We start from the raw sequence: 27496 nt of genomic DNA, 5'->3' as shown, positions 1-27496 counted from the left end.
CCTTCATATGTAAGGCTGCGCACCACGGAGGCATCAATATTGTCATAGTAACTAGAACTGCAGCGCTGGCTTTCAGCCGGAAAATATGGTGATTCATGGCTTGGATGTGGGTGTATGGAAATTAAGTAAGTTCTGATTCTCAGGTGAATCAATGAAGTAGTATTTGTGTTTGTTTTGGTTTGTTTGGTTTGGTTTGGTTTTTTTCTTTCTTCCCCCAGGAGGTATTTTGAACATCTTCCCCACATGCCCTTTTTTACTTCCACCATTTTAAAAGCTAGGAAGGATGTTCTCTACATCTGAGCAGTAAGTATAGCTCTGTGTGGTGAAGACTTACTGTTTCTTTTTTTTCATTTTAGCTTAGCTTTAAGTTCAAAAAGTTGGAAACCTGTAAGCTGGAATTTTGAAATACAGCAATTTGATTTAATTACGGATGAGTTTGAGAACAGGTTTGCGTACTGTATGTGTGAATGTGGTCTCTGTGTAGGACACGAGAATGCGATAATTGCAGGTCAGGGTTTTCTAAATGCAACTTCGATTTCTATAAATGTTGTTTGTGCCCACAGTGAATCCTACGTTTTGTTTATATTTATATCTATATAAAGAAAGTAATTGCAGCGCGCACACATACACGCACAAACGTAGATGTGAGCAGCCAGGCTGCATTACGGGCACTCGTACTTTCGGGTGCTGCTGTTGCTGAGAATGAGTGCCTCGTCTTTTCAGAAGCGCCAGAAGAATGGTTCCTCTTCTTTAAGCGGTGGATCCCTTCCGTGTGTTTGCATGGTATGCTTCAAGAGCCTCACCAAATCCTTTAGTTGTATTTAATTGTACGGGAATTGAGTACGAGTTTGCAATGACAGGCTAAAATCACACTAAAGACAAGTCTTCAGGGGGCTCTGAAAAATGAAAGCAATTTATGAATGAAGATATTTTGTGTCGTGTTCATCAGGAAGAGAATCTGTTGCTTGCCTGCTTTGGTTTGTTTATTTGTTTTTAAGTTGCTGCTACTGTGGCCAAAGAATTGCATTGCTCAGTTTTCTGGCCTTCATGGATTTGTGGGAGTGGATGGGTATAAGACACATTTACTTAAGTTTTGTGAAAAAACATGTATCAAGATTTTTTCACTGCTGTCTTTGAGTTAGGGTGCTTTATCAATTAATGAGGAATCGCACCTGTCAGTGATTTAAGACCACAGTGAAGTAATTTAATAGGTTTTACAAATTTGAGTGCCATATATTCTTAATGGTTGCTTTTCTGTTTAAATCTTCTGTTATTACAAGTAATACGCAGGACGACCTTTTCCTCCACTTGTTCCTACTCTTTTGCCATCAACTTTGTGGTTTAGGTGATCAGTTTTTCTTTTAATCGTTTTTGTTCTAGTGGGCTGTGCTAGTCTCTGGTTACCTCTTTCCTAGCATCAAAAAAAGTCGATTTTCCTGCTAGAGCTGTGGTTTTGCCCTCTGTCAGGAATGTTACAAATTCACATCTCTTGGAGTAGTTGTTCTACGGAGTATTTGTCAGTCAACAGGCTTTGATGTCTGGCATTTTTGGGTTAGTTGCTGCTGAGATTTATCCTGTGGAAGTTTGTAACAGGTTTTTTAGTGCTGCTGCGAGTTCCACGCCCGTGGTGTAGGACTACTCTTGAAGTTTTAAGCCCCTGCTCCAGCTGTGCGTAAATGGGAACGTTGACATCACCGGTTCAGCCGGGCAAAAGATCCAGCCTGGGTGTATCTTCTACCCAGCTGCGTGGCGGTACTGAGAACGTGTGGAGAAACAAGAAATTGGTTACACATTCCAGCAAAAATGTGCTATCAGGAGGACTTGTGGGGACCAAATATTCCTTTGCTTTCCTATTTCAGAATCTGTTTCAACCCCTCCCCCTTCTGCCTTTTTATTTTAATAAAGCAAAAGAACAAATTTGTTCCTTAACACAATTGTTTCATTATATTCTGAGGCTCGTACGTTTACAGCATGTACAACTGAGAGAGATTAGGTGTGGGGGAGAAGGGAACAGGAAACCTCTGTGGCCCTTGTGTGCTTTAAAAAGCGTCTCTATCTCTTTCTAAGGTGCCCTAAAAGGCTTTTTTCTCTAATATGAGTTGTTCTGTGTTGGGTTTTTCACACCTTCTATTAAATTAGTGGGGCTATTTTTGTGTGGTGGTTTGTGGGGTTTTTTTCCCCTTTTCCCCTTTGGTTGTTTTGTTGTTTTTAACATTTTGCTCTAGCATAGATCCTCTTCAGCAGGGGGAGAAAGCTGGGTCGGGGTGTTGCCTTGAAAAAAGTTGGGAGAGGTCCCTCTGTCTCCCTGCTTCTCCTGTGCTGTGTGCATATTGGCACTCCATTTGCCTGTTGTCTTTTATGAATAGTGCGGGGTTTATATCATCATTCCAATTGGGAATGAACGTGGAGGAGGAGAATGAGGTAATGCTTCCTCAAAGGCATCTGTTGCTGCTAAAAAACTGACTGCTGTGCTTCCTACCTCACCTGGTGAAACTGCTGTCTCATAGCTGCCATGGTAAACGTCTGCCTGCCACCAAGGGCAAGGATTTAATTTTGGATTTTTTCGGAGTCATCATCGAATGCTGTTTTGTGGCTTTATTGTTTTACTTGCATTCACAAGGATACCTGTCCTATCTTGAAAATGTTTAAGAAACCTGCATATAAAATATAAAATACTTTCATAGAGTATGTGACAGCAGCTAGAGGAGATGCTTCTGAAGGGTAGCAGCGTGCTATTTGGACTCCTGAGAAAAGTGGTGGCGTAGCAAGCGTTTGTGCACTTTTATTATGGCCGTTTAGTCAGATGGGAGCAAAACTAATCCATGTTTTTACTATGGAAGTAAATACTGGAATATAAAGTAAACAGGAGACACAAATTATGGCAATTACTGGTTCTTTCCTGAAAACTTTGGTGGTATTTGGTTAACATGTGTTGTTAAATGCAAACAGACTATTAAACAGCAGAACACATCACTGGTTAGGAGAAGAGAGCACTTTGATTTCACAATTAGGGTAAAGGACGGTATGTCAAGGCAAAGAATGAGCTGGGTTTTGTCCCTTGATAACCAGACTTGACAGCATAGCAGCTGTGCTGGAAATAACTTTATGCAGACAAGTTCTTCTGCAAAGCTTTGTTTTTCTTTATCTCTAAGGTCACTGTGTTTGGAATCCACCTGATTCAGCTGTTCAGAGCCTAAATGTGAAGTGCTTTATACTTTTATAAAGCCAAAACACCCCACCCTGACGCCCCGAAATGTAGCTTAGAGGTGGTTGTGACCTGATGGTACCATTTAAAATGAGGACTGTTGGGTTGGTGGTTTGGTTTTTTTCCCCTACCCTAATTCTAGGTTAAATTGCCATCTACATTTCAGCCAAGATCTGCATAAGGAACTTAAGTGACCTTTTTTCTTCTATTGAGTCCTGAAATTTTTCCTAACAATGTTCCAGTCACTGGACCAGATTAATGGGGTTAGAAACCACCTCCTCTGGTAGGATTCATCTGTCCCAACTTGTGCATTTGAAAATTGGATGGCTGTGTCTGGGCTTCCTCTGTAGCTGATGCAGACAAATAAGCACCTCCCAAGGCTGATAAAGCCGACCTGTCTTTAATGCTTGCCTTAGGATGAGATTAATTCCCCCCTGAGCAGTGGTGTCAGGTTTTGGTTTTTTTTTCATGGACTATAAATGTAATGTAGGGTTGAGTAGCTTGCATTTAGATTTCTGACACAAATAGTAATAAATGTGTAGCTCAAAAGAAAAAAAAAAAGCATCCCTGTATCTCTGAACACTGTTTGCAGGTGAAATGTACTTTTTTAAACTCTATGCACAAAAAAATTGAGTTCTGGAAAGGCTACAGGATTTCATAGCTAATCAATGCTTAATTTTCTCCCCCGTCTCTCAGAGGAGATCTTTTACCTCATGTTGAGCTCTGCAAGTCTCTTTTGCCCCTCTTGAGAAGAACTGGTGAGACCACAGGGACTGGCATGTGATTGAAATCGTTGGTGTAACTGCTCTCATGTAAACTGATAGTGTTTATAGTCCCAATTTACACAGGTGGAGTGCGGCAACAAAAGCAAAGTAGCAAGCAGAGATGCTCTTTTCCTTTCGTGGCCTTCGCTGTGGTGTACCTGCGGGGTGGTCGGCATCTCCGAGCATCCTTGGGCTGCAGCGTGCGGCGGGGAGAGCCGAAGTTTGGCCGGTGGAAGTCAGCTTGCAGTGCCGGAGCTGCAGCAGGTCAGCAGGCAGGCTTCGCCCGGCTCCGCACGGCGTGGCGGAATTGGTCGTCTCTCTTGTTGAAACAGATTAAATGCTTTTAAAAGGGCTGTGCGTGGTTCTTCTCACTTCTTTTGAATCCCAGATACTCACCAAGCGGCCATCACAGAGAAATGTAGTGGAGGTTTCTCCTAACGTGCTGAGCCTGTTGGGGCAAGAACTTGTTTTGCCTTGAAACCTAATCCAAAGCTTAGCTAGAGCTGAAGATTAAAGGCAGTTAGTGAGTTACGAGCGTTCAATAATTTCCAATGTATATTACTTTATCTGAGGGGCCAAAGTTCAGTGAAGATGACTTTATAACTATCTTGCAGTTCAGTGGTTGGTACTGAGCGAGTGTAACAAACATTAATCACAGGACTGAACTCTTCTTGGTATTAATTTTCCTTGCTGGTGTGGGATGAGCTTGCAGTATCAGTGTTTATCCTCTCCCCCCTACATCCCCCCTAAATGCAAGATAAAGTTGGACTTTTGGGAGAGGGGGCTGGTCTTGTTTATTGGTATTTTAAGCCGGAGTAGCTGAATTCTCTAGGAGGACTGAAGTGATAGGAGGACTGACCCTTACTGCTGCCAAGCAATGCATCCCTGCTGTGCTTGACTCCGTTGCTCTTCGAATCTCTATTCTAGAATTGGAAAGCTGCGTATTTTCCTTTGGTTTTGCAGCCTCCATCTAAACAGCTTCTTCTATTCAAAGGATGAAGTACGTCAGAGTGCTTCAGCCATTTTAGTTATCGGGAAGGTAATGGGTACTAAAAACATAACAGGGAATTGGTGTGTAGTTCCTGAGAGTTCAGCTGATGCATTTCATTAAGAAAGAAATTCTTTAAGTTGTGACAAGTCAAAACAGTTCTGAGCAGTGCAGTGTCGTCGTTTATGTCTCTGTGTATTTAAGGGCTGATTATTTATTTCCTGCGCATACATTCATGAAGGCGAATGTTTTCCATTTTCCAGCCACAGTTTCAGTTATGCGGTCACTGTGGCTTGCATTTGGTTGGGCAAAATATGAAGCATGATGCTTGTTGAAAACCACATGGTCAGTTTGGAAGAACATACTATTTTTCTGTGATGTTCCAAAAGGCAGCGTTTCTGGTGACCTACCTTATGTTTAAGAGTTAATGGCACCTGTTCTTTTGCATGCCCGTTGGCTGAGTTCTGCAACGCCTCAGCTGCTGCATGACATGTAAATCTCTATAGCATAGAAAAATAGCCAAAAACTTGATTTGACTTCAGTGAAAGGGTAGTTATGTGTGCATCAGTTGAGACTTTCTAAGGGTTGGCAAGATAGAAATCTTATCTCAGTTGAGATAAGGGGGTAGCTACAGTTCAAAACAGGCAGCGCTAGTTTGGTTAACTGTCGGAAGGGCAAAACTGCGTGGTGATTCAAGCTGGGCATCTGAACACTAAGGATGCTTTTTTAATAGCTGCTGTCTTGACTAGAAGCCTTTATCCCAATGTGGCTGCTCTAGAAGTCCCAAATCCCCAGTCCGTTCTCAGCGGTGGTCCTTTTCAAGTGTCATTATTCTTTACCGAACAAACCCTGCGACAAGCCCTGTGTTTGGGGGCGGTGGGTAGAAGTGCACAAATTAGAAAACAGTCAGAAACAAGAGTAATCCTTATCATTTCAGGGTGCTAGTGGGAAGGAATAGCTGCTAACACAGCAGCAAAAATTGAAAACCAAAGAGGAGTAGTAGAAAATGGTGATGACAGTGATTGCTGCTGCTGCTTCTGCTGCTGTAAACAATTAACACTTTTCATTTTGGATAAAGCCCAATCAGTAGCATTTTCTAGAAAAGGGATGATTCTGACCTACCGCCCCTTAGATTACATGCATCTACAAGCAAGCAAGCAAAGTATGTTATGATGCATGTTTCTCAGAGTGAGCAAGCAGGGAACTACCCTTCTGCCGTTATCATTAATTTTTTTAAATCCTTGGTTCCTCTCTCTCTATCCTGTTCTCTTTCCTTGAGGTTTTTTTCTTGTTCCAGTGCTGTATTTCTTCTCTGATGTTTTTGTGTTACTGCTCTCTGCTCCCCTTATGTCCACATGCTCCTATTTCTTCGGGATGATGCTTTTGATAGAAGAGGATGTTTTGGTGACACCGTTCAGCCAGATGACATTTACTGCTGTGTCTGCGTGGGGTGACATGGAAGCAAAGAGCAGAAAGGGAACCAGATGGTGAATTGCTGCAGGAGCTCTCACCACCGCAGGAAAGATCAGCTCTCGCAGTCTGGCTGCGTTACGAGTTGCCGCAAGGGGGCAAAGAAGTTGTTGGCTGAGAAATGGGGCACATCTGGGGTCATACAGCTGTTCCTGCCCTGCGTTGTCCCTCACTTGAATCTTCTCTTTCGGCTTGTCTGCACTTGCAGTGGGTTGGAAGTTAACTTCCATTCTGTAAATTAACAGAGTTTTCTGCCTTTTTGTGCACATCCTCTGGCACTTTACGACACATCCTAGTAGTTTTGCTGGCACGCAGTTCAGCCCAGAGCTAAGTAGCTGTGGACGCTTTGGAGCCTAAACCTCTTGTGTTACAGTTCTGCAGTGCTCTGCTGCTGGTATCTTATGCTTCACTGATGGCTACCTGGACTGTGCTTGTGTGCTCGTGTGTGTTCCTTAGCTTCATGATTATTTTGACTGGATGTGGCCGTTTTTTGTTTAAATGCTAGAATGAATTCAAAGCCTTTCTTTTAAACACCCTGCAAGCTGGAAGTTGCACTTGCCTTTGCTGTATTTATTCATTCACTGTGGTGCTAGGAACTCAGTTTCCTCTGACAAAGACTATTCTCCTGAATTAGGACAAAATTTTCTTGGAAGCCAAATGCAAAATGAGTACAATTTAAATTGCAGAGAGGCAAAAAAAGTTCCATCTGGGCTGTAGGAATGACAACAACCCAGGGAAAGTTAATACTTCCAAGTACTCTTAACTCTGCTTTTACATCGTCAGCGACTATTTCTGCTCTGTCAACTTGAAGTTACTTTATCTGAAGTTTGTCAAGTCAGAGTGGTGTCTTACTGCTTTTCTTGTGTCTCCTCTACTTGAATGCCGCTTCATCTACTACTTATTAATTCCATTTTCAACACTCTTTCTATCCCTCATCTCTTTCCTGGCTTGCCAGGCAGCACTGCAAAACTCTCAGACTTGCTTTCCATTTGAAGTCATTGCAGCTCAGTTCACAGCCAGGCTTTGCAGTATTAGTCAGGAGAAGTTTTGGCAAAAGTCTGACGCTGAATTTTCAAGCAGATGTGGCTATCTTCATTGAGGGATGTGTTGGAGTGAAATCCAGCGGGTGTTCTTATGCAGGTGCTGATACAGATAAGGGCACTGAGAGGTTTTTTTGCTTTCCTTCCTTACAAAAGATTTCATGGGCTTATTTTTCTTTGCTCCACAAACTGCTATTTCAAAAGTTACCAGAGAAATAAAGATTTCAAACAAAGGAGGGATGCAAAGCACAGAAATGTTATTTAAATAACAAATTGGAGGTGTAGGGCAGAAAGATTTACCCATTTGGAAATGTACAGTATGCCAGGTTCTAACTAAAATCCTCATAGGTTTCTTCTGTCTGTCATGTTGACTATAAAAGGGATTTTGTGATAACTCACCTTCATGGGCACAGAAAATTTTGTAGCATAGATGTCTGAGGGGGAGAGAAAAAGGAAGACCTGGATATAAATGAGTAACAAGTTATTCTTGGGTCGGTCCCCCCTCCAGGAACGTCTGCATGAGTTTCTGAAGCAGAACTTTCTCCTATTTGTTTTCACTCCTGGGATTTTGGGTGACACTGAGGGTGTCAGTGGAAGGGGAGGCTGGAACTGGCCGTGTTCTCTTGAGTAAGGAAACGGGAGGGAAGAGAATGGGAGATTGAAAATAAGTACAAGTCTCAGTAAGGCTGGGGCTCTCATTTGAACCTAAACAAACTTGTGTTTGATATAACAGCAAAGTTCTTGTTTTAATCATGTGTTCTTTGATCAAAGATTTCCAAGATAAGTGAATAACGTAGGGAAGTCATAATAGCCTTCTTTGTAGATGAAATGGGGACAAAGGAAAAAAGTGACCTCCTTCATTTCATATGAGGGTTTAATGGCAGACTCTTCGCTCTCTGTCCAAGAGCCAAGCTTGAGCTCTACGCTCAGTTAACGTTACTTTTTTTTCTCTGTAGGTGGCACGGTCACTTGGAGCTAGTGGCCATGAGAGCGCTGCGCTGCTCGGAGTCGCTCATTCAGCCCATAGCTCGCTTTTTCTCCATTACCACGCACCCCATGAGGGAACATTGCTGGGGAAGATGCACAGGTTAGCTCAATAACCTGGTGAGCCTTATGCCGGATTACAGGCTGGAGGTCAAGTGCTTTTTTCTTTCACGTATTAGGATGTAGGGAAAGGGGGGCTATAGGAGACGCTGTTTTGAGGGGAGTAGCGTGCAGGGAGCTTATGGAGATGAAGAAGCGTAGGGGAGCAGTGAAGCGTGTAGCCGTGTAGGGTTTCGGCAATTGAATGTTTGATTTGTTTCTATTTCTTCTTTATTACTCTCTTCCTTAGGTAACTCAATGCATCTATTCCTGTAATGTTGTCTGCAAAAAGTTTTTAAGGATGCGTTACGAAGCAAGAACAAATTCTGAAATATAACGGTCTCACTTGGTGCAAAGAAAGCAAATTTTAAAACGTGCATTTTTATTGAAGGGGAAGTAGAGTTTTGCGGACTACGAAATCTGGTTTTGTCCTTGTGCTAAGGTTTGAGACAGCACAAAAGCCTCTTTAAACTGTTTACCTTGGAGTTGTTTTGGAGAGAATAATATATAGACTTGATATACAATGTATTTTTGTCTGACATTTTAACATAAAAATGGGTTTCTGATTATTTTTTACACTGTAGAAATTGCCCTGCTTTTTTTTTTTTTTTTTTTTTTTTTGCAAGCCAATTCATGTATGAGCTTGAAATCTGTACAAATTGCAGTTAATTATAGTCAACTCAGAGTAAGGCCTAAAATAGGTCACATGCAGTTTGGAGTGAAATTATTGAATCTGTTTGGTTCAGCCTGAGAGCACATACTGAGGTGTTTCATCCTCCCCTGGCAGCTGTTCTTCCATTTTGTTCTTGTGTGCCATTACCTGAATACCAAGGGGGAAGACATGTTATTTACTCACATAGAAAAAAATGAACCCTAAACTTACTTCATTCCTTTCTTTTGTCCCCTGGAGTTGCATTTTGGGGTCCTGACTTTCAAGGGACATTTCTTCTCCATCCTGTTTGGAGGGGATAATGACTGAGCTGCCTCGGTGAGCCAGCAAACCTGGTTAACCCTCTCCCAGCACGGCTAACGCCAGCTAAGGGTGTAGTGGGTTTTTGTTTGGAGGTGATGCACAGTCCTTGGCTTCTCTTTTGTGCTTCACAGGAGTTACTGCTTTATGCCAACTTCTTTTAAATGATTCTAAATGCTATTGAATTAATTACATTAAAACAACTTCACCAGTGACCTTGAGCAGAAGTTATTTCCAGCAGCGTATCTTCTGCATTTATGTACTGACTTAATGCCTGCACACTTCCTCAGGTTCAGCTATTCTGCATGAACTATTGTTTCACATACCTGCATGTATGTCCTTTATGGGAACCAGTTATTATTTTAATTGTATGCAAGAATATGTATGCATCTACTTCTTTATTTTTTTTGAGCATTATTGCAGTAGGTGCTTGTAAAATTGTCTCCCCATGAAAATATGAGATCTAAAAAGCTACATGCAACGTAGAGGCTTACCTGCAGATGTACCTAAGAAGTTGCTTTGAAAGCAGCTGCACTTTGGAAATAGCTATATGGACTTGGGTTTGCTCATTCTGATTCCTGACCCCAGTGCATCCGCACCGTAAGTAGAAGGGCTTTTTATTTTTTTTCCTTGCACAAACCTGGGAGCTCTCTAAACCCAACTGTCTCTTCTTCCTGTTCTCTCCTCCGTCGCTAATCCCAATTTCTGCATAATTGTTGGTAACAAGAGAGTCTTCGGAGCCAACTCGCATGTTCAGGTAAGCCTGAGACTTTAAAATCTGTCCTCAGTGAGTACTGCAGCCCTCGTATTGCTCCCAGTGGATTAGCTGTTGGTAAGTAATTGAAGTAAGTAGGCAGTTCTGTTGACCTGGTTTTGCCACTAAAGTAAGGAGGCATATCTGACCTTGTACAGCTTTCAGGAGCTACGCTGTTGAGCAGAAGTCTGCTTATGTTGAGTTATTTTTAAGGATAAAGCCATGGTTCAAAAATTGTCCTTTCCCAAGAAGTACTTTCTAATACAGTTCCAGATGCGCATGCAGGAACCTAAAGAAGATGCCCCATGTAGCTGTCACTTCAACTTGCAGCTGGCATGAATCTGATATGGTACACAGGGCCTTGAGCATCCTGACTGTAGAGGGCCTAATTTGTCCCAGTGACGATCACCGTTAGCATCTTGTCAGTGTTCTGTAGATTTGCACATACACGGTTAGCAGTACGTAGCAGTTTTTGATCTGTATCTCGAGTCACAGAAGAGGTTAGGCTGTCAGTTAAAGGAAGAGCGCTGTCTACCTTTAAATGATTTTGGGAAATCTACGTCATGAAAGGTAAACCACTGGAACACCAAGGTCGTTTTACTTCAAATTTTATTGAAAACTCACCAACTACAAAGTGCATTTGTTTTCCCTTGGCTGACATCACTGAAAATGGAGAATGCTTTACATACTCAACATGACCATGGAGCGTTAGTTCCTCAACAGTGCTGCGTTACGCGTTAATGACCCCTGCTGACCGGGCTTCTATTGGTGGTCACCTTCTCTTTCCAGCAGGGCTATTATGTTTCCCAATTGATCGTAACTTAACAAGCTAAGCTTGGAGAAAAGAAGGTGGCTTGAGCAGTTGAATTCTCCTTCCATAGGAGCTGGTTCTCATAATGAGGTAGTTGATGATGTCATTCTGTTAAAGCTTCATAAAAGATTGATAATGATTTACCATCCTTGAATACTTCAGTCTGGGGGCTTTTTATTTTCAATTTGTGTATTTTGCAGCTGTGGTTTAGCAGGATCTCTGAGGAAACGAAAGCAATTAGAACATTTTAGATTTAAATTGCTAGCAGTGTTAAGTCTGGTTAGGTTCTCTCAGTCCAACAGGACTATACAAGCGTGGGGTTGAGCTTTGCAAGGGCTGCTCGCGCATGCCTCACTGTACACCCATGAGCAATTCCTGGTGAGTTTGGTAAGGGGCTATGTTATGGTTACAGTTAGCCACATGTCTGCATTTTTGCAAGAGGAGAGCAAAAATTTACAGTCCCTGTTTACTTAATGGTAGGCCAAGGGGCCAGTCCTGCAAATCATTTTTCATTGTAGTCGCTTCTGTATGGAAAATTTTGTAGGAGATTGTGTCCAGCTTTTTTTCTCTTCATCTTTTCTGTTTCCTTATGCAGTTCTTTGAACTTCTAAGGCTGTAGGCCACAGAGACATTTTGTGGAGAATAGTCTTAGAAAAGAACACTTGATGGAAGCAACTTGTGTGAGAGAAATACTCTGTAAAAGGAAATCATTCATGGCTTTTAGCACTTTAAAAACCCATCTTAACACTCCTGCTGGGTTCCTTTCACTGTAAAGTAATGCAGAGGATTAGTCAGCATCATCTAATTAGGCAGCAGCAAAGCAAAAATTTTGTTTAACCGACTCTGCCCTGATTCAGTTTCCATTCATAGACTTGCCCATTGAAACCAAATGCAATAAGGACATCTTACTGATGGCATTTGAAATGTCAGAGCGAGTGTGAGGTGAGGCATACTTAAATGAGTTTTGCACCTGAGGAGGAAATTCAAGGTCATCCTGCGCAGTTTCTATACCAAAACAGTCTTCCTGTGTTCTGTGTGAGTCTGCGGGTAGCTGGAGTGCCTCCTGGTTTCTTAATAGCTCTGGTGATTTGAGAGCTTTAATTCGGCTCCATCCTTCTGAAAAGGAGGGGAATGAAAGAGCTGCTGGAGAGCCTTTCCTTCCCATTCCTGTAAGTCCGTGCTGCCCACTTAGCAATGGTACCGGCAGGCCTGAAACAGGAGAGCACGTCTTGGATTCTTCTAGGGTAGGCTGATGGTGGAGTCTCAGGATCCAAGAAAACTGTATTTTACTATATAACACACAGGGACCAGGAGAAATGGCTTCTGTTTAGGAGGTTTGTCTTGGCCCTTCACTTCGTAGAAGCACTTCAGCATATACTTAACTGCACGTAGACGTACGTGTTATGTGCTGAACAGCTTTCTCTGACTTTGGACCTCGCCGAGGAATGCTGACACTCCAGTTCATGTCTGCATATGAGGACAGGCTGGATTTTACTTCTTTCACAGTGGTTCACAGAAGATTACTTACAGCTGAGGAATTTGGGAAGAACAACTCGGCCTTTTCTGGGTAGAGGTTATTACTATTAAGTTTTGCCAATTGGGGCATTAGGTCTGCATAAAGGAAGAAATTGATCTTTTTGTATTGAGCTTTAAAACAAACAAAAAAGCAAAACGTTTTTTCTGAGTAGCACAAGGGATTTTTACAAGTGTGCAGTTGACACTATGCAACTTTAAAGAAAAGACATTGCTGTAGATGATGTATCATCTGCAATTAACTGAAATAGCTGGGACGTGATAGAGGACAGGATAAGAGAGTTTTCTGTTTTATTCTGCCAGAACTGCTTACTGCTTTCTAGTGGCAAGTGATGTTGTTTATCAAACTGGTCTTATTGCTGGTATTGGTAACGAATCAGTAAATTGTTCCTAAGCCATTATGATTTTTTGTGACTCCCAGTTTCAATGTAGGTCCTTGAAACTGAGCCCACAAGCGATCTTCTGGGGAAGGAAGGACATGTAGCCAAGAAGTGCTAATTAACTGGAACGTCCATTTTGGTGGTTGTGAGTGAGTCTGGCTGTTCCAACCCTGTTCCACAGATGAAAAAAGAGATAAAATCCCCTCCTTGTTGTACAGTCAGTGAGGAGCTCTTACGAGGAAAGAGCTGTTGGGAAGTGGAGGCTGGGTGACCTTGGTGACGAGGTGGCCGCGGCCTTGGAACAGTTTTGCCGAGCTGAAGGGGATGCGGTGTAGCGGAGAGGAAGCATGTGCATGGGGTTCCAGGGAACTGAGGGAAGGGAGCAGCTTGGAGTGAGCTAAAAAAAAAAAAAAAAAGCGCAGAACTTGAAGAAGTGAGAGAAATCTGATTCCATTTTACCTTTAGGCATTGTAGAAAGACTGAATCTGGAGAAGTTATTTTTCCCTGCCTCCCACACCCCCTCAGGATCACCATCTGCAAAATATTTCTCTTTTGCAGTCTATGGAGTACCAGAGTAGATTAGAGACTGTTTTTCCCAGACTTTAGAGGAGAGCTCTCAAGGGACATGTCTACCTAACTTTCTAGCCAAGCTTCAATGCTTTCTTCCTTATTTTTCTTATTTTAAAGGAATGTCCTCAGTACAACAATAAAAGCAATGTAACAATTCACTTAAGGGACTACAGTTAAAAAAACATAACTAAATAACTAAATAACTTGTCTGACCATTGAAGATACCTTTGAAATGATGTTCTGCATGCAGATGAGGTCTTGGATCTTCTTTTTGCTGATGCTGTTGCAGTGCTAGGCATATGGCAGTGTCATGTGGAATCAGGATGACAGTTTCTGGTCTAGCGGTTCCCCTCTGCTCGCCCGAGACCCCCACGTCGTTTTTGAGCCTTCTGAACCTTGAATATCGCATTGTTTTTACAGTCTTGTCAACGTTTCGGGGTGAACTTTAGAAAGAGATCTTATTTCCACAAAATGTTTCCTTTGTTATTATTTTTCATTTTTTCAAGAGAAAGTGGAAGAGGTGCATTGTCTGAGGCACCTCTAAGGTGAGTCATGTCTATATAAATAGAACTGCTGAGCACATTGGATAAGCTGCGGTGTGCAGAGGACAAAAATGTTTCAGAGGAAGGAAAGCTGCCTTGCGAAAATGATCACATAATTGTAAACGCCTGTCCTTTAAGACTGCTGCCAAGGGTACCTGCCACATCATTTTTTCTTTCCCCCACCCGTCCTTCAAGTGCGGGTTCATTTTCAATTGTAATTAAGGCATCTGTTAGACCACTGAAGTTTCAGCAGAAAGCATAAGGGGTGGAGACAGCTGCAGTCCAGATGTGGGTGCTGTACATGTGCTTTTCTGTACCGTGAGTGAAAGCGTGTCCTTTCCTCGTCGGAACTGATGCAGGGATTGTAACCTCATTTATCCCCCGTTCCTTCGCTCGTGATGAATTTGAGAGTCCACGTTTTTATTTTCTCTAGCTTCCAGTGATTTGCGGTGTAGGTAGAACATGACGACAGTGCTTGACTCCATTGGGAATACTGTCTGCAAAACGGACACCTGGAAGCGTTTGGTTCAGTTAGGGATTATTTGAGAAGAGAGAGCCTCTCCACTTGCACTAAGTTTAGGATACTGGGAAGAGCTCAGCAAATCAGCTCACTAGAGGCCTCAGTTTGGACTCTTCCAAAACAGAGGAAGCCCCTAGTTGTCATTGTGAAACCAAGTTTGCCCCAAAATTAGGATGTGGACTGCTTTATATGCATAGTTCCTAACGCAGTGTAGTTGAGCCCGCTATGGTATCTAGCCGGGTGCAATCCCATGATGATGGAATCTCTATAATTCTTGATGTAATGCTTAAGTTTTGGTGTTCTCTTTTAATTTGTCACTCGGTCTTTATTTCAGCCATCTTGGACACACATTGGCACGAAGAAAGCTAGTTCTTATGGAAAAAGTAAGGAAGATGGAAGACAATGGAAATCCAGGCCAGAGTTAGATCATAGCTTATTTCCCAGGGTAGGTTTTGCAGAAAAACCCAATGCGTGCTGATGATGCATATACAGTTCCTTTTCTCAGCGGCCTTACTTGCTCAAAGTCAGCTGCCTCCACGTGATCTGTCAAGGTTTTGTTATCAGCCCTTCATCCCTGATCACTGGAAAAATTGATTGGTGTGATGTGAGTAACTAAGGGCTCCGAAAAATCCCACTCTTGCCTTTGCAAATTGCTGTTCGTGGACTTAATGAATGAAGCGTTGGCATCTGACAGATGCGTGCTTGTTCAGGAAGTCACAGATAAAGAATTTAACTGAATCCAATTGTACTGAATTGGGCAGAAAGAGTCCAGAAGATTAGTCAAAAGAAAGGTGTCCCGCCACCGCTACCCCGGAGCGCCGTGGCTATGCATGTGGTTTGATGTTACATCAAATCTGTTCTAGCTGCAGGTTGCCTCTTTTTTCCCCCAGCTGCTTTCCTTCCATACATTATACCAGGCTGCATGAATTGTTAACAGCTCTTGAGAGCCTGTAAGCCTGTTTGCCTCCATAATCTGATCAAGGGAGGAACAGGAACAGAGGTATTGTTTCCTTTTACTCATTTTCAAAAAAAGAGAAGCATGTCTTACTATTGCTGGGTTCCCTTTGGGGTGTGGTTTTTTTTTTTAAGTAGGCCAGCACTAAAAATGGAAGTTAAGATCCCAGAAATTTCTTTTGATTAGCTGCAAGTTTGAAGAACTATGTGCAAAGGAGAAAGTGGGGGAACATGGGCTACCGAGGACACTGCAAAATACCGGAATAATATGTCTGTATACTCAGATGCCACATAATGCAAGAACTCGTGACTCCAAGGCAAATATGAAAATGAAATTGCAGTCTCTCAGTAATATGCAATGGGTTTTTTTTTCTGTATAACTTTATTGGATTATTCTTTTTTTGCTTGGCATATGTTAAAAAGGCATTTCAAGCTTCTGTTTGAATGCATGGGATTGTATATATTTCTTAATTTCATATTTTAAAGGAGCAATTATTTCTCCTTTTTGCTAGTTCTTGAAGATTTTTTTTTTTTTTAAAAGAACAGTGTTCTTTTCCCCCTTCCTTCTTCCTCTGTTTCCTTTTTTTCTGGAGGAGTAATGATACTCAACAGTGATAAAAACATATGGACTTTTACAGAAAGTAATTTGAAAATTTGTATAACTTTTTTTAAAGATTCTCTCTTACATGTGTTGTGACACACCCAGGAGAAATTTTTAAGGAGATAGTTGCTGGCTTAAAAATTCAATAGGATTCTTTAAAAAAACAAAACAAACAAACATAAAACCCCCAAACCCCTTGCATCTCTTAATTTATTCTAAATAGATGAAGTCACAAGAAAAAGTTGAACCCTTCCAACATCAAATACGGGCTTTGCTTTCGTTGTCAACGTGAGTAAGTTTGGTATGAAAACCAAAGAAGCCAAGTTTATATGGCAGCAATAACTTCTGGAGGAGCAGTGCAGGAATTTAATCTATTTGATCATGACTGGAAATGTGATAGAAAAAAATTCCTCAGAATGTTACTGAGTCTTGTAGTATTCTCATCTATAGCCCGCCATAAAGGGCCAAATTAAGTACTGAATCACTTGGCAGGAAACCCTTAAAAGTTTTTAATATGAGAACAAATCTGTGACTAAATTGGTGATTATTCTGTGTTCTATGCACAGAAATCCAGTCAAATGAAGGAAAACATTTGCACTGGTCTGCTTTAAAAGTTTTAGTTAAGATAAAAGAAAAATCCTGTGTTAGTAGCATGGGGTCTGTAACATGAATGAAGCCAACAAGGCTGATGCATTGTTTTAGCTTGTGTGTACAGCATTTTTTGCAGTTCTTTGTGCATCTTCTTCCTGAAGAAAAACACTGCCTGGCACAAGTTGAGTGAAAAAGGTTTCCTTGCCAGCTCCAAGAATGCGGTGCTTTCAGTATGGTCTGAAATGTGCTTTTGTGCGTTGTTCTACCAGGCATATAGCTTAGCGTCTGCACCGAAGCCAAAACTTGAATAAAAGTTTTGTAGTGGCTTTGAAGAACTATCTTTCAATCTCTGAAGTGGTGTCAAATATTATTTTTGTTGCCCTGGGAGTGTTCTTGAGGTTGACACTGTTACAGACAGGTTATATTACTGAAAGCATCAAATCTGTCAGGTGTGGCTGTTGTGTAGTAACTTAGCTCAGGAGTATTTGTAGCTGTTTTCCTTAACTTTTCTTCCTCCTGTCTGTGATACTAAAATTATGCCAAGTGATTCTTATTTGACTTTCTTTGCATTAAATATTTCTGTGCTTTTTCTGCTTTGGAAGCAATATATTGGGAGATCACTTGGTATCGGGCATTGGGACTGAGATTCCTGAGGAACGTAGCTGTTGCTTGTTTGAAACTTCTGCCTCAAGGTTTATTTGGAAACATTCCTTTTGTCCCTAGTTTGCCCAATGGATCTCCTTTAATTGATCTCACCCTTTCAAAATTGTATTCTGACCTTGCAACGTAGTTGTCTTACCAGGTATTTCAGGCTGCTGGCGCGCCGTTCGTTTAGCATTGACGCGGTAACGTTGGCTCTTGCGCTGTGCTGCCATGCTGCAGCAAAGCAGAAGCCTGGTTGCCCAGGGATGCTGAAATCGTTCCTACTGCCCTTACTGCTACAGACTCTCAGAGAGTTTTTAAGGCTTTATTCAGTTAGATTTGTTTATGAAAAGAAGGCTTCTGGCTGAATGAAGCGCGACAGTATCACCGGTTTTACCCTTCTATTAAACTGAGAGGCACCGTTTCGCAGGCAGCGGTTCCGGAGCTGGCACAGGCCAGCGTGCTGCTCAGCGCACGCTCTGGGAGAGGCAGCTCGCCACTGAAGGCGTGAGGAAGGAAGAGGCATTTGGATGTACTGCTTCATAAAATTGTGGGGGTTTGCACTAAGCGAACCTGCCCAGTTGCATTTTTCCATAAATGACAGTGTTTCAGCATGCCCAGACTTTTCTTTTTAAAGATTTTGCTCCCCATTTAGAGTTTTTTTTTTCTTATGTCTTTAACTTCTTACAGTTTGGTTTGGTTTTTTGTTTGGTTTTTTCCACTGCTGCCTGTCCTAGTACCCGGAGAGTCACGTAGCCTGTTGGTTCAGAGCGCCCGTCAGCAGACCCGTCCGCGCAGGGTTTCTGACGAAGCCATCGATATTGGGGCTTGCTGTGTTCTGGTCTGTGTCAGTGTGAAGGAAGGACGGGAGGTCCAGCAGCTGAGGACACAGCCGCTGTGCTCAAACACAAAGCCATTCTTATTAAAAATCTGAGTTTCTCAGTGTTTGGCTTTTTCACCTTTTTGAGTGTTGCAGGTTACCTTGTCACGGGGCGGGGGGCGGCAGCAAGAAGGAAACTTGGCAATAACATCCTTTAAATCTTCATTAAAACCACTCATCGTAAAACTATTAATATTTTTAAAAGCACTTTCCCTGAGTTGTCACTTTGAACGCTCATTTTTCTAGTCAAAAAGGCATTTCAAGGCTATCTCATTTTCATAATCTTCATTTAAATGCAGTCCCTTGAACTATGTAAGTGATAATTGGATACACAATTTACTAGTTCTGGAATGCTGGGTGTTTGGCACTAACAGAATTTGAATTAAATCAGCTATGAGTTCTCCTATTTGATCTGTAAAGACACGTCTGCGAGCTTTTCTTTAGTAATTTAAAACTATGGGGACGGTCTTGATTTAATGTGCAAATATCAGGCCTTTCCATAGGTAAGCCTAGGTTATCTATTTAAAGCAAATCCATAAACAAAAGCTTATCATCTGCAGAGCTTGTAGTGAGTATTAGAAGCCTGAAAATTGGTTATTTGCATAACTGTGGTGCAGTGCATCAGTAGAGCTTAAATTTTTTTATTTTTAATATCTTGATTTCTAGAAAGTTTATTGTTTAAAAAAAATATTAAAAATCCCTTTTGTAAAATTATTCTATGTTTCCAGATAATAAAACACAGAGTGCACAGAAAATGATATTACTGCCATTGCAAATTTGAGACGCTTTGCAGAGGCACCAGCTCTGGTTTACTGGCGCAGCCGCTAAAGCATGACGTTGTCAGAAACATCCAAGTAATAAACTCGTGTGCTGGAAATCTATCTGGTGCTTCCAGAGATTCACCCCTTAGGAGTTCTTCACAGCGTTTGTTTTCACGCTGGAAATACGAACATATTTAACAGTTGCATAATAGCGCAGTACATGTTTCAAAAGCTATTTATAAACAAGTTTCATAATGCTTCCCCGATGGTCGCCTCTTGCTTGGGGGGTATTGGCGACAGCGGTTATGTTCTAGTGATCGCTTTTGATGCTCGGTGCCCCGGATCAGAGCCTGGCCGTGTGTTGGTGCGGCGCTTTGCACGCAGCAACTTCTACCCAGTTCTCTAGTAGCAGTGTAAAATAATTGCACTTGCTTCTCCAACTTTGCTTCTTCCATTTGTCCTACAACAAACATGGAAGGAGTGTGTGACTCCTCCACACTGTTTTTATTGCCCGGCCTTTCCATTTCATACGCTAAATGTCAACCTGCATGTTCAGGTTTTAAGATACATTTATTTTGGGGGGGGGTGGGCATGACATTTCTCAGCTGGTACTTTTATTTATATTCAAAGAGCAGTCTCCAAATCCTTCTTGTGGCAAATGTACGCTCTTTTTATAAAAATACTCATCTGTAAATATTATGATAACTTCTTTGCACTGAATTACAGCCTGCCTATGCCAGGGCACGGTTCACCTCCTACTGCATGGCAGTTGTCACCCAGGAGTCTGGCACTCGTGTTTCTTTTTATAGATTTGACTTGAACATAGTGATTTTCATCCCCCCCGTTCCTCTTACAGAAATTGTGAGTCCCGGGACATCTGAAAAGCCGCATGTGGATTGTTGAGACTTAAAAGTGGCAGCCTGTTCCTCCTTGAAAGAAAGCAGAGGTGTCGTATCAGAACGTTCACCTGTGTGATGGGGCAAATAGGCACAAGAAGTGACTCCAAGGTAGCGGTGCCCTTTGTATTCCCCTGGGAACACATTTGGGTTCATGTGGTCGTGGCCTTAACCTGCCATACGGTGACCCCATGCACTGTTGGATGTCACGTCCTACTCACAGGAGCGAGTGCTGCTCTTTGGCATGGGGGCTCCTGCTCTTGCCCCCCTCCCAAAACTATTTTGTAGTACAGCTACCTCATTTCCCAAGCAATATTCCTTAGTGTTGCACTGAAAGAGTGGTGTAGTTGATTTAGTGTCCAATTCTTGCACCGCTGTCCCCTTTAAAATGGAATTCGAGGCAAGCCGAGTTTGTTTCATGCAACTGTGGTTGATGTCGGGACAAGTATCTGCTGTTGGAGGTCTGCTCCTCAGCTACCCTGTGGTTTACTGCAGAAGGCTGCGTGTTTCTCTGATGATGCATAACGTGCTATCCTGCTAGACTATTTAAAGTTATGTTATATTTGGTATGAGTTAGACACCCTTGTGCTTTCATAGCCTATGAAAAATTTACTTGTTTGGTTTACATTAGTTTTTAGAGGTTAGAGCTTAAAAGGCTTATTTTGGCTTAACAAAATGTGCAGGAGATTATGCAGTCTGCCTTCCTTTCTGGCCCTACACGATGGGTGGGGTTTTTTTTCTTGCTGCTTTATTGAGAGAGAAATCTGTAGTGGTGAACCAGCATGGACTGTGAGAGATGGGGAAACAAAACTGGGACTTAGGAGACCTGGGATTTAGGAGACCTGGACTGTAATCCCACAGTAATTCATTGCGTGTGCTCAGACAAGTCATTTAATGCACCATCCCTTTGTTTGTCTTCGGGCTCTTCTGTGCAAGCTCTTCTGTTTTGTGAATGTGTCTGCTGGCACTGTGGAGTTTGATTTGTGCCGGGACTCCTAGACGCTATTGGAACTAACTTTCATTGAACGAAAAAAGCGGCTTTATTTGTTTTTCTTTTTAAATGGTTTTTAATGATGGTAAGAACTCAAGCATTAGAATCATCTGTATTTTTTTTCTCATTTACTAACACATGATTTGACAGTTGCAGTACACCTGAAGTTTTGTAGCTATTGAGCACTCGTGTCCATGGAATAGATGCTGGAAGACTGGAAGTCTGCTTAAAAGAACTCGCAATGAATGTCTTAAGAAATTCTGTCCCTGTTACCCCAAAAGACTAGGGTGGTAAGCCTTGAGCCAAGTTTGCACAGGTAGAGTGTTTTTCAGGAAAATGTTGTGTTTAGCAAGTTATGCTGGGTTCCTTCTCTTCAATTTGTGAAGAATTTGATTTCTGCCAACAGCAGTTCTTTACAAAGTAATGAAAGCAAGTTTGTGAACCAGAAGAGAGGTCAGCCAAACCAGTGAGCTGGCTTAAGGGAGAATGCTGCCTTCCCGTATGTAGGATGTTACAAAGGATATACGCAGCAGTGTTGTCTTCTGGTCCTTTAGCTGAATTTGTCTGAACTCTAATACTTCCCCCCAGTAGTGGCATCCTTTCGAGTTCTGTTCACAAGCCTGTAATTTCAAATAGTGAATGCGATGTGTTTTTAAGAAGCTGCGCAAGAGCACTCTTCTCTTCAGCTGGAGCAAGGCAGCAACAGGATAGTAGGCGACAGCAAAGCATCCATACGCATTCTTCCATCTTGCAACTGTGTGAGGGTCTTACCGTGAAAAATCAATTGTGACCATCAGGTTGGTGAACCTAGCTCTATTAGTTTAAGCAGTTACCCATTAAATCTGCACTAATAAACATCTGGGGGGGAAGGGAGTGCTAATAATTGTGAACAACTCGCCTTTTTGCTGAGTGAGGTAAGTCCAGCATATGTTAAAAAGAGCATTGAGCATTGCATGTGTGTAAAATACTGGTTTTACCCATAACCAAATAAGCTGCTACTACATTGTATGAATATGCACTACAACAGGCTCTACTTAAAGTAAAAAACAGCCCTGCTGCAGAAGCTTGAGCATGAAGACCTAAAGCACATGAAATCCCCATTTCGTTCCAATTACTGAGAAAATGCTTTACATTCCAGTTTGTGCTTAATTTTAGTTACCTGTGGATTTGTGGATGTTTATAAATGTTACCTTGTGGAGATGGGAGAGACTGGGTCTGTTTGCTTTTTCACTGCTGGTTTTTACACCTTGTGTGCTCATTAAATTCTTGAAACTTAATGAGGAAGCAACTTATTAGCCTAGTGGGGGAAATTTCCAGTTTGTCTGCTTGAATCTTTACTATTGTGTTTTCGGCGACAGTGGTTCAGAGGCCCGGTGGCCAGGGGTGTTGAAGTCTTGAAGTGCAAAACATCCATGGCTGTGCTCCCAAAACTCTCTGGGATAAATTACCGTGGAACTACTTCCAAGATGCACCTTTTTTTTTTTTTTCAGGGAAGCTTTTGGTGCATCTTCCAGCTCATTTTTCTAGCGCATGTGTTTAACAAGTTCTCCTATTCCCTTTCCATCAAAGCAATACCCTGGTGCATTAGGTTTTCGGGATGTCAGGCCTGGAAAGCAGGGTGGTGATACCCTTTTCTGGGTGTCCTTTTCCCCCAACCATAGCGCTTTTATGTTTTCTTGCTGTGACGTGCACCCAAGCTTCTTGGATGTTCTGCTCCATACAAAACTAATGAAAAATTTGCTAAAAGATTCCCTGAGCTCTTTCTCAATCTTCTTTTATTTTCTTGTGGTGCTTCATACGTTTATTATAGTTTTAAACGTTTAGATTATACCCATAAGGAAAGCAATTAACAAAAATCTGTGCATCAATGGATTGTAATGAGAGAAAATTAGATTTCTCTTTCATCTCCTTTTCTTTCTGTTTGAGAAGAAGAAAAAAGTGTAATCTCTTCTTCATGTTCAAACCAGCCATTTTATTCTCATTTAACTGTGTTCTGTGTTAAAAAGCTTGTAGTGGCATTTAAAAAAAAAAAAAAAAAATCCCAGAAGCTGTACTTGAGAAAATACAGAATGTATTTTTAAACAGAAAACATTTATGTCCGGTTTTTAACAAAATCAGTGATTTTTCATGAAAAGATTAGCATAAAAATGTATCCTGTGTTTTGTTTGTGTACTCTTCTCTCAATGGTAGGCAGAATTAATCCTTACCTTTGAACATCAGAAGACTAGCTAAAGCGTAGAGCTACAGTGGCTTTCCTTGGGGGTAGGAGCAGCATTTCTTGCTTTGCAACGTTTGGATTATGTAATGTAAGATACAGATCCATGCCTTATGTTTAAAATAACATGCAGTGTTTTAAAAAAAAAACCAACAAACCACCAACAAACAAACCCCAGTAACAGCAAAAAGTTTCTCTGTCAGCTGGGATATCAGTGATGTTGTCTTTCTAGATATAGAATCAATGTAGTTAATGAAAGACATCGAATGACGGTTTCCACGAATATTACTTTAAGCCTCACAAAACAGAATATTCATGTGTTTATAACGTGGGATTGTAGGAGAAGTGGCAGATATAGAACTGGGACTGATCAAATCATCTCCCTGCAGGCAAAGATAAGGCACTATCCCCGTGCAATGAGAAATTTCAGCCTTACTTAGAAAGATTGTGCATCTTCTGTTTCTTCGTGTTTGTTTATTTGTGTCCTTTCTGTTGAGCAGGCACCTTCTGCAAAGCAGAGGCTGCAGTATGGCCTCAGCCCTTGTTTATCCAGCCCTTACTATCACAGCTGGTACCACACCTACTTTATTTGGAGTGTTCCAGCTAGTTACATTTGCAAGTAATTGCGTCTTGCCAGCGCTGGGAGTGGAGCGCAGCCTCTTCCAGAAGACTGTGAAGGCTCCGATCCATGCTGCTGTGTTTTCCCACCACTTTTCTTAGCAGCTTGACTTTCCTTTGCAACTCCAGCTCTTTACAAGGCTATGCTGGTGACATCCTAGGTATCAGCAGGCTCCCTAGCAGTTCCAGGTCACTCTTGAGCTTCTAGCACAGCTCCTTCTAATGCTTTTTTACCTGCCAAAAGCCCTATTAGCTTTATACAGGCTTCTTCTCACTGCTTAAAGGCGACTGCCCAATTTGAGATGACCTGCTTGTTGCTGGTTAACCCACGAGCTTTAAATACAGGTTTAACACCAACAATACTGAAGTGTTTCCTCTCGCAGTCCTCGCTCCTGCCTTGTGGTGCAGAACTGTCTGGGGTTTGAGATGTTGAGCTGATTCTGTCCTCCTGTTTCTCCTGCAGCCGGGCTTGCTGGTCACACTGCGACAGCACCGTGCGTTGCCTGCCGTTCGGCAGTCCCAGTAGGTGTAATGGTCTTCTCGTGATTAGAAAGAGTAGAACTTGAGAGAACGTGCAGATGGTGGAGACCTAAACCACAGTACTTGCAAACTTCAGCGTCTGAAGAGGCAAAACTATAGGCTGGTTTCACAGAGGGTCAGTCAGAATGAAAGGAGAATTATGACTGGGATAAGAACAGGCAGTGATAGAGAATACAAAAATTCTCCTCTCTTTCCTTGCAACTGTCTTGGGGTATATTTTAATTGAAAGCTTTCATCCAAGAGACAACTGAGGTGAGATAGAGGCAGAATTATTACTGGAATTATTACAGTGTATTCCTGCGAGTCAAATCATGGTTGGCTAATATAAGAAACAGAGCAGCATATTGCTAGCTTTATGCCTGGGGGGAAAAAGAAAACTGGAGTCCTTTGTATGATTGCGTATTTAGATACCGGGTGCACGACAGCTATGTGATAGGTGCTTAATGGAACGGTGAACTGGTCTGATGGCCTGGACTACCGCTGTGCGAACAGTTGACACGCATTTTTCAGCTCATAAGAGTCGACCAGCTTGTATGTGAAGAGCAGCTGGTTGGAAAGGGACTCGAGGAAATGTGGAATGATGCTCAGAAATGAAAGGGATGGACAGATGGGGGAAGCATTTGAAATTTTTCAGCTGCTGTGCGATCTCTTCTGGTTATAGATACACGGATGCTCAAATCCCTTTCAGGATGTTCTTTCTGTTTCCTTGTTACTGCTAACCTCTTGCACTGGAGAAAAAGTTGCTCCCTTAGGTGCTGTCCTTCGGGGGCCAAGACGCTGTTATCTTTGAGGACTTTGACCTGGTTGCAGTGAAACGTGCCTGTGCCGATTGCCATTTGATCTGCTCCCCTAGTGCTCAAACCCTTTGATTGCAGACTTGGTCACCTTCCACCACAGAACGTCCCAAACTGTGGCTCTCCTTCACAGGCTAGGCGGTCCAGTTGCATCATCAAACTTTAATGAAAAGACAGCGTTGTGCTCTCTTCCCCATGAGTTTTAAAGGGGTGGCCTGACCACCTTCTCTCTTCCCTGAGCCTGCCTCTGCTTCTCTCCGCTACTGAACCTGCTTCTGTTTCTCCGAGCCTGGAGAAACCCCAAAACTGTGTGTGGTAATTACTGCGCTTGCTTTCCTCTCTCACGTCTCGGTTCCCCGTCCCTCCAGACTTCTTCTTGTCCTAATACTTATCTTGCATTTTCTCTAGGCTCTGGAGAAACAGGTTTTCAAGTCCTGATCCAAAAATGAAGTGGAAACAAGTCCAAGGCATGAACTACTCCTGAGCAGCTGTGAGGCTGATGATCTATTTCTATATAGCTAACTTCTGAAGATGTAAATATTTAACAAAGCGTGCCGTTCCTTTTGTAATGCAGAGTTCTCTTTTTCCACATCCAAGACACATTGGAGGGGAACACGTTTCGAGTACGTGCTCCCTCCCCTGCCATGTTCCTCATTCCCTAGAGGGCAGGTGGCTGAGGCATTGACAGTGCTGAGTACGAGCAGGTGGATTGCACAGACACACCTTGGACACAGCACTGCAAAGCATCTGCACAAGCATAGACTTGTACTGAGCGGCAGCTTGCTCGGACTGTTTGACGGAGGGAGAAAAGCAGTGTGGGAATACTGAAATTAGTCATCTAGTTTAGCGTCTGCTTCACGAGGCTGGTTCTTCTTTACTTTGGAATAAGGTTTCACTAATAATAAGTTGCAGGGAGTACCTGTTTCTTCTACTCTTGGCAGGGATTCCACCAGTGAAGATTATGGCTCATGACTTAAACGCATGCCCTGTCCCCCATGCAGGATTTAGAGCTAGGTAGCTGCTCCTTAGCTTCCTCTCCACGTGGTGTTTCTAGTCCAGCTGAAGCCTAAGCATCCTATTGTAGTTTTGCCCTTGCGCTTTTTATAGTACAAAATTCAGGTAAGAAAGGATTTAAAAGTTTTCAGCGCGGGTCCGACTGTGGATGTGTCAAAGTCTACTGCATTAGTGTTGCGCAGAAGTGTCATAAAAGGTGTCATGCTGCGCGGGTGCTGCCGGTCGCTGCGCGGGTACGGCACCTGTGCTGCGGCCGATGGCTCAACCTGGCGTCAGGCTTAGGAGCGGGAGGTGGTAGGACACTGTCCATTCCGTGGGCTTGCTTGGCAAAAATGGTATTTGACACCTTTTAAAAAAAAAACAAAACAAAAAAACAAACCACAACTTGGTTGGGAGTTGAGAATGTTCCATGTTATGGACCCAGGCTGAGAGGAGGTTTTTCTCTACCTTTCAATCACCCTCTCGTAGTCCTGATCTGAGGTATTTGCAGGGCTGAGTTTTTCATTGACGTCCGAAATTGTTTCTCCTCTTCTCCCTCCCCCAATAGCACATACGCATATACTCTGCAGTTTATTTATAGAGAAATCGGTAATATATCTGTGGTAGATTAGTTGGTCATCAAAAGAACAAGGTCTACACCAAGGAATTCAGCATAGCAATAACTGTCATGGAGATGTGATAATACATAGCTGTATAAATGGCCTTTGAAGATGATTAATTGTGGAGGTGTGCCAAAGTGGCAATAGCCTTGTAGTTTAAATAGAGCCTTGAGCATAGTTCTTGCACGGGAGAATGTGCAGGAATGCAAACTTTTGGGCAGGGATTGGAAGGTGTCTGTTGCAGCCTGCTCAGCATTTATGCTGTCTTCATGGGGAAGGCATGGCTTAAACCAGACCTTCAGAAATTCATTTAACTTTAACCATACACAAGGACTCTCTGATGTGGTGAGGGACTGAAAGGCTTTTACATGTGTTTTGTCACTCAGAAATTGCAGCCTGGTTTTCTCTTTCTTGTGTTGTGATTCATCGAGTCCTTCCGGTATGAAAACCCATTTTTCATATAGCATGAGATTGAACAGGCTATGAATGACTGTGCTCTGTGGCTCAGAGAAGGCAAATGTCCTGTCATATGCTTCAGTAGAGAGCAGTTTGTGACCTGTGTCATCAATTAGCAATGAAATAATTCTCATCTTGGGCTAGCAGCAAGGTTTTCTTTTAAATATTTTAGTTTCTTGGTTCCAGCTGTCCAGTTGGTCTTCATGTTTTCCTGAACTTGCTTCAGTGCGTATCGAGCGATGCCTTAGCTAAAATTGTGGTTGTAACATACAATAGGACAATGGTGTTGCTTCAAGTTGTTTATTCAAAAAAAA

Source organism: Pelecanus crispus, chromosome 19, assembly GCF_030463565.1.
Source record: "Pelecanus crispus isolate bPelCri1 chromosome 19, bPelCri1.pri, whole genome shotgun sequence".
In the NCBI taxonomy this organism is placed as follows: Eukaryota; Metazoa; Chordata; class Aves; order Pelecaniformes; family Pelecanidae; genus Pelecanus; species Pelecanus crispus.
The sequence above is the reverse complement of the archived record's forward strand: the minus strand, read 5'-3'. Positions refer to the sequence as shown.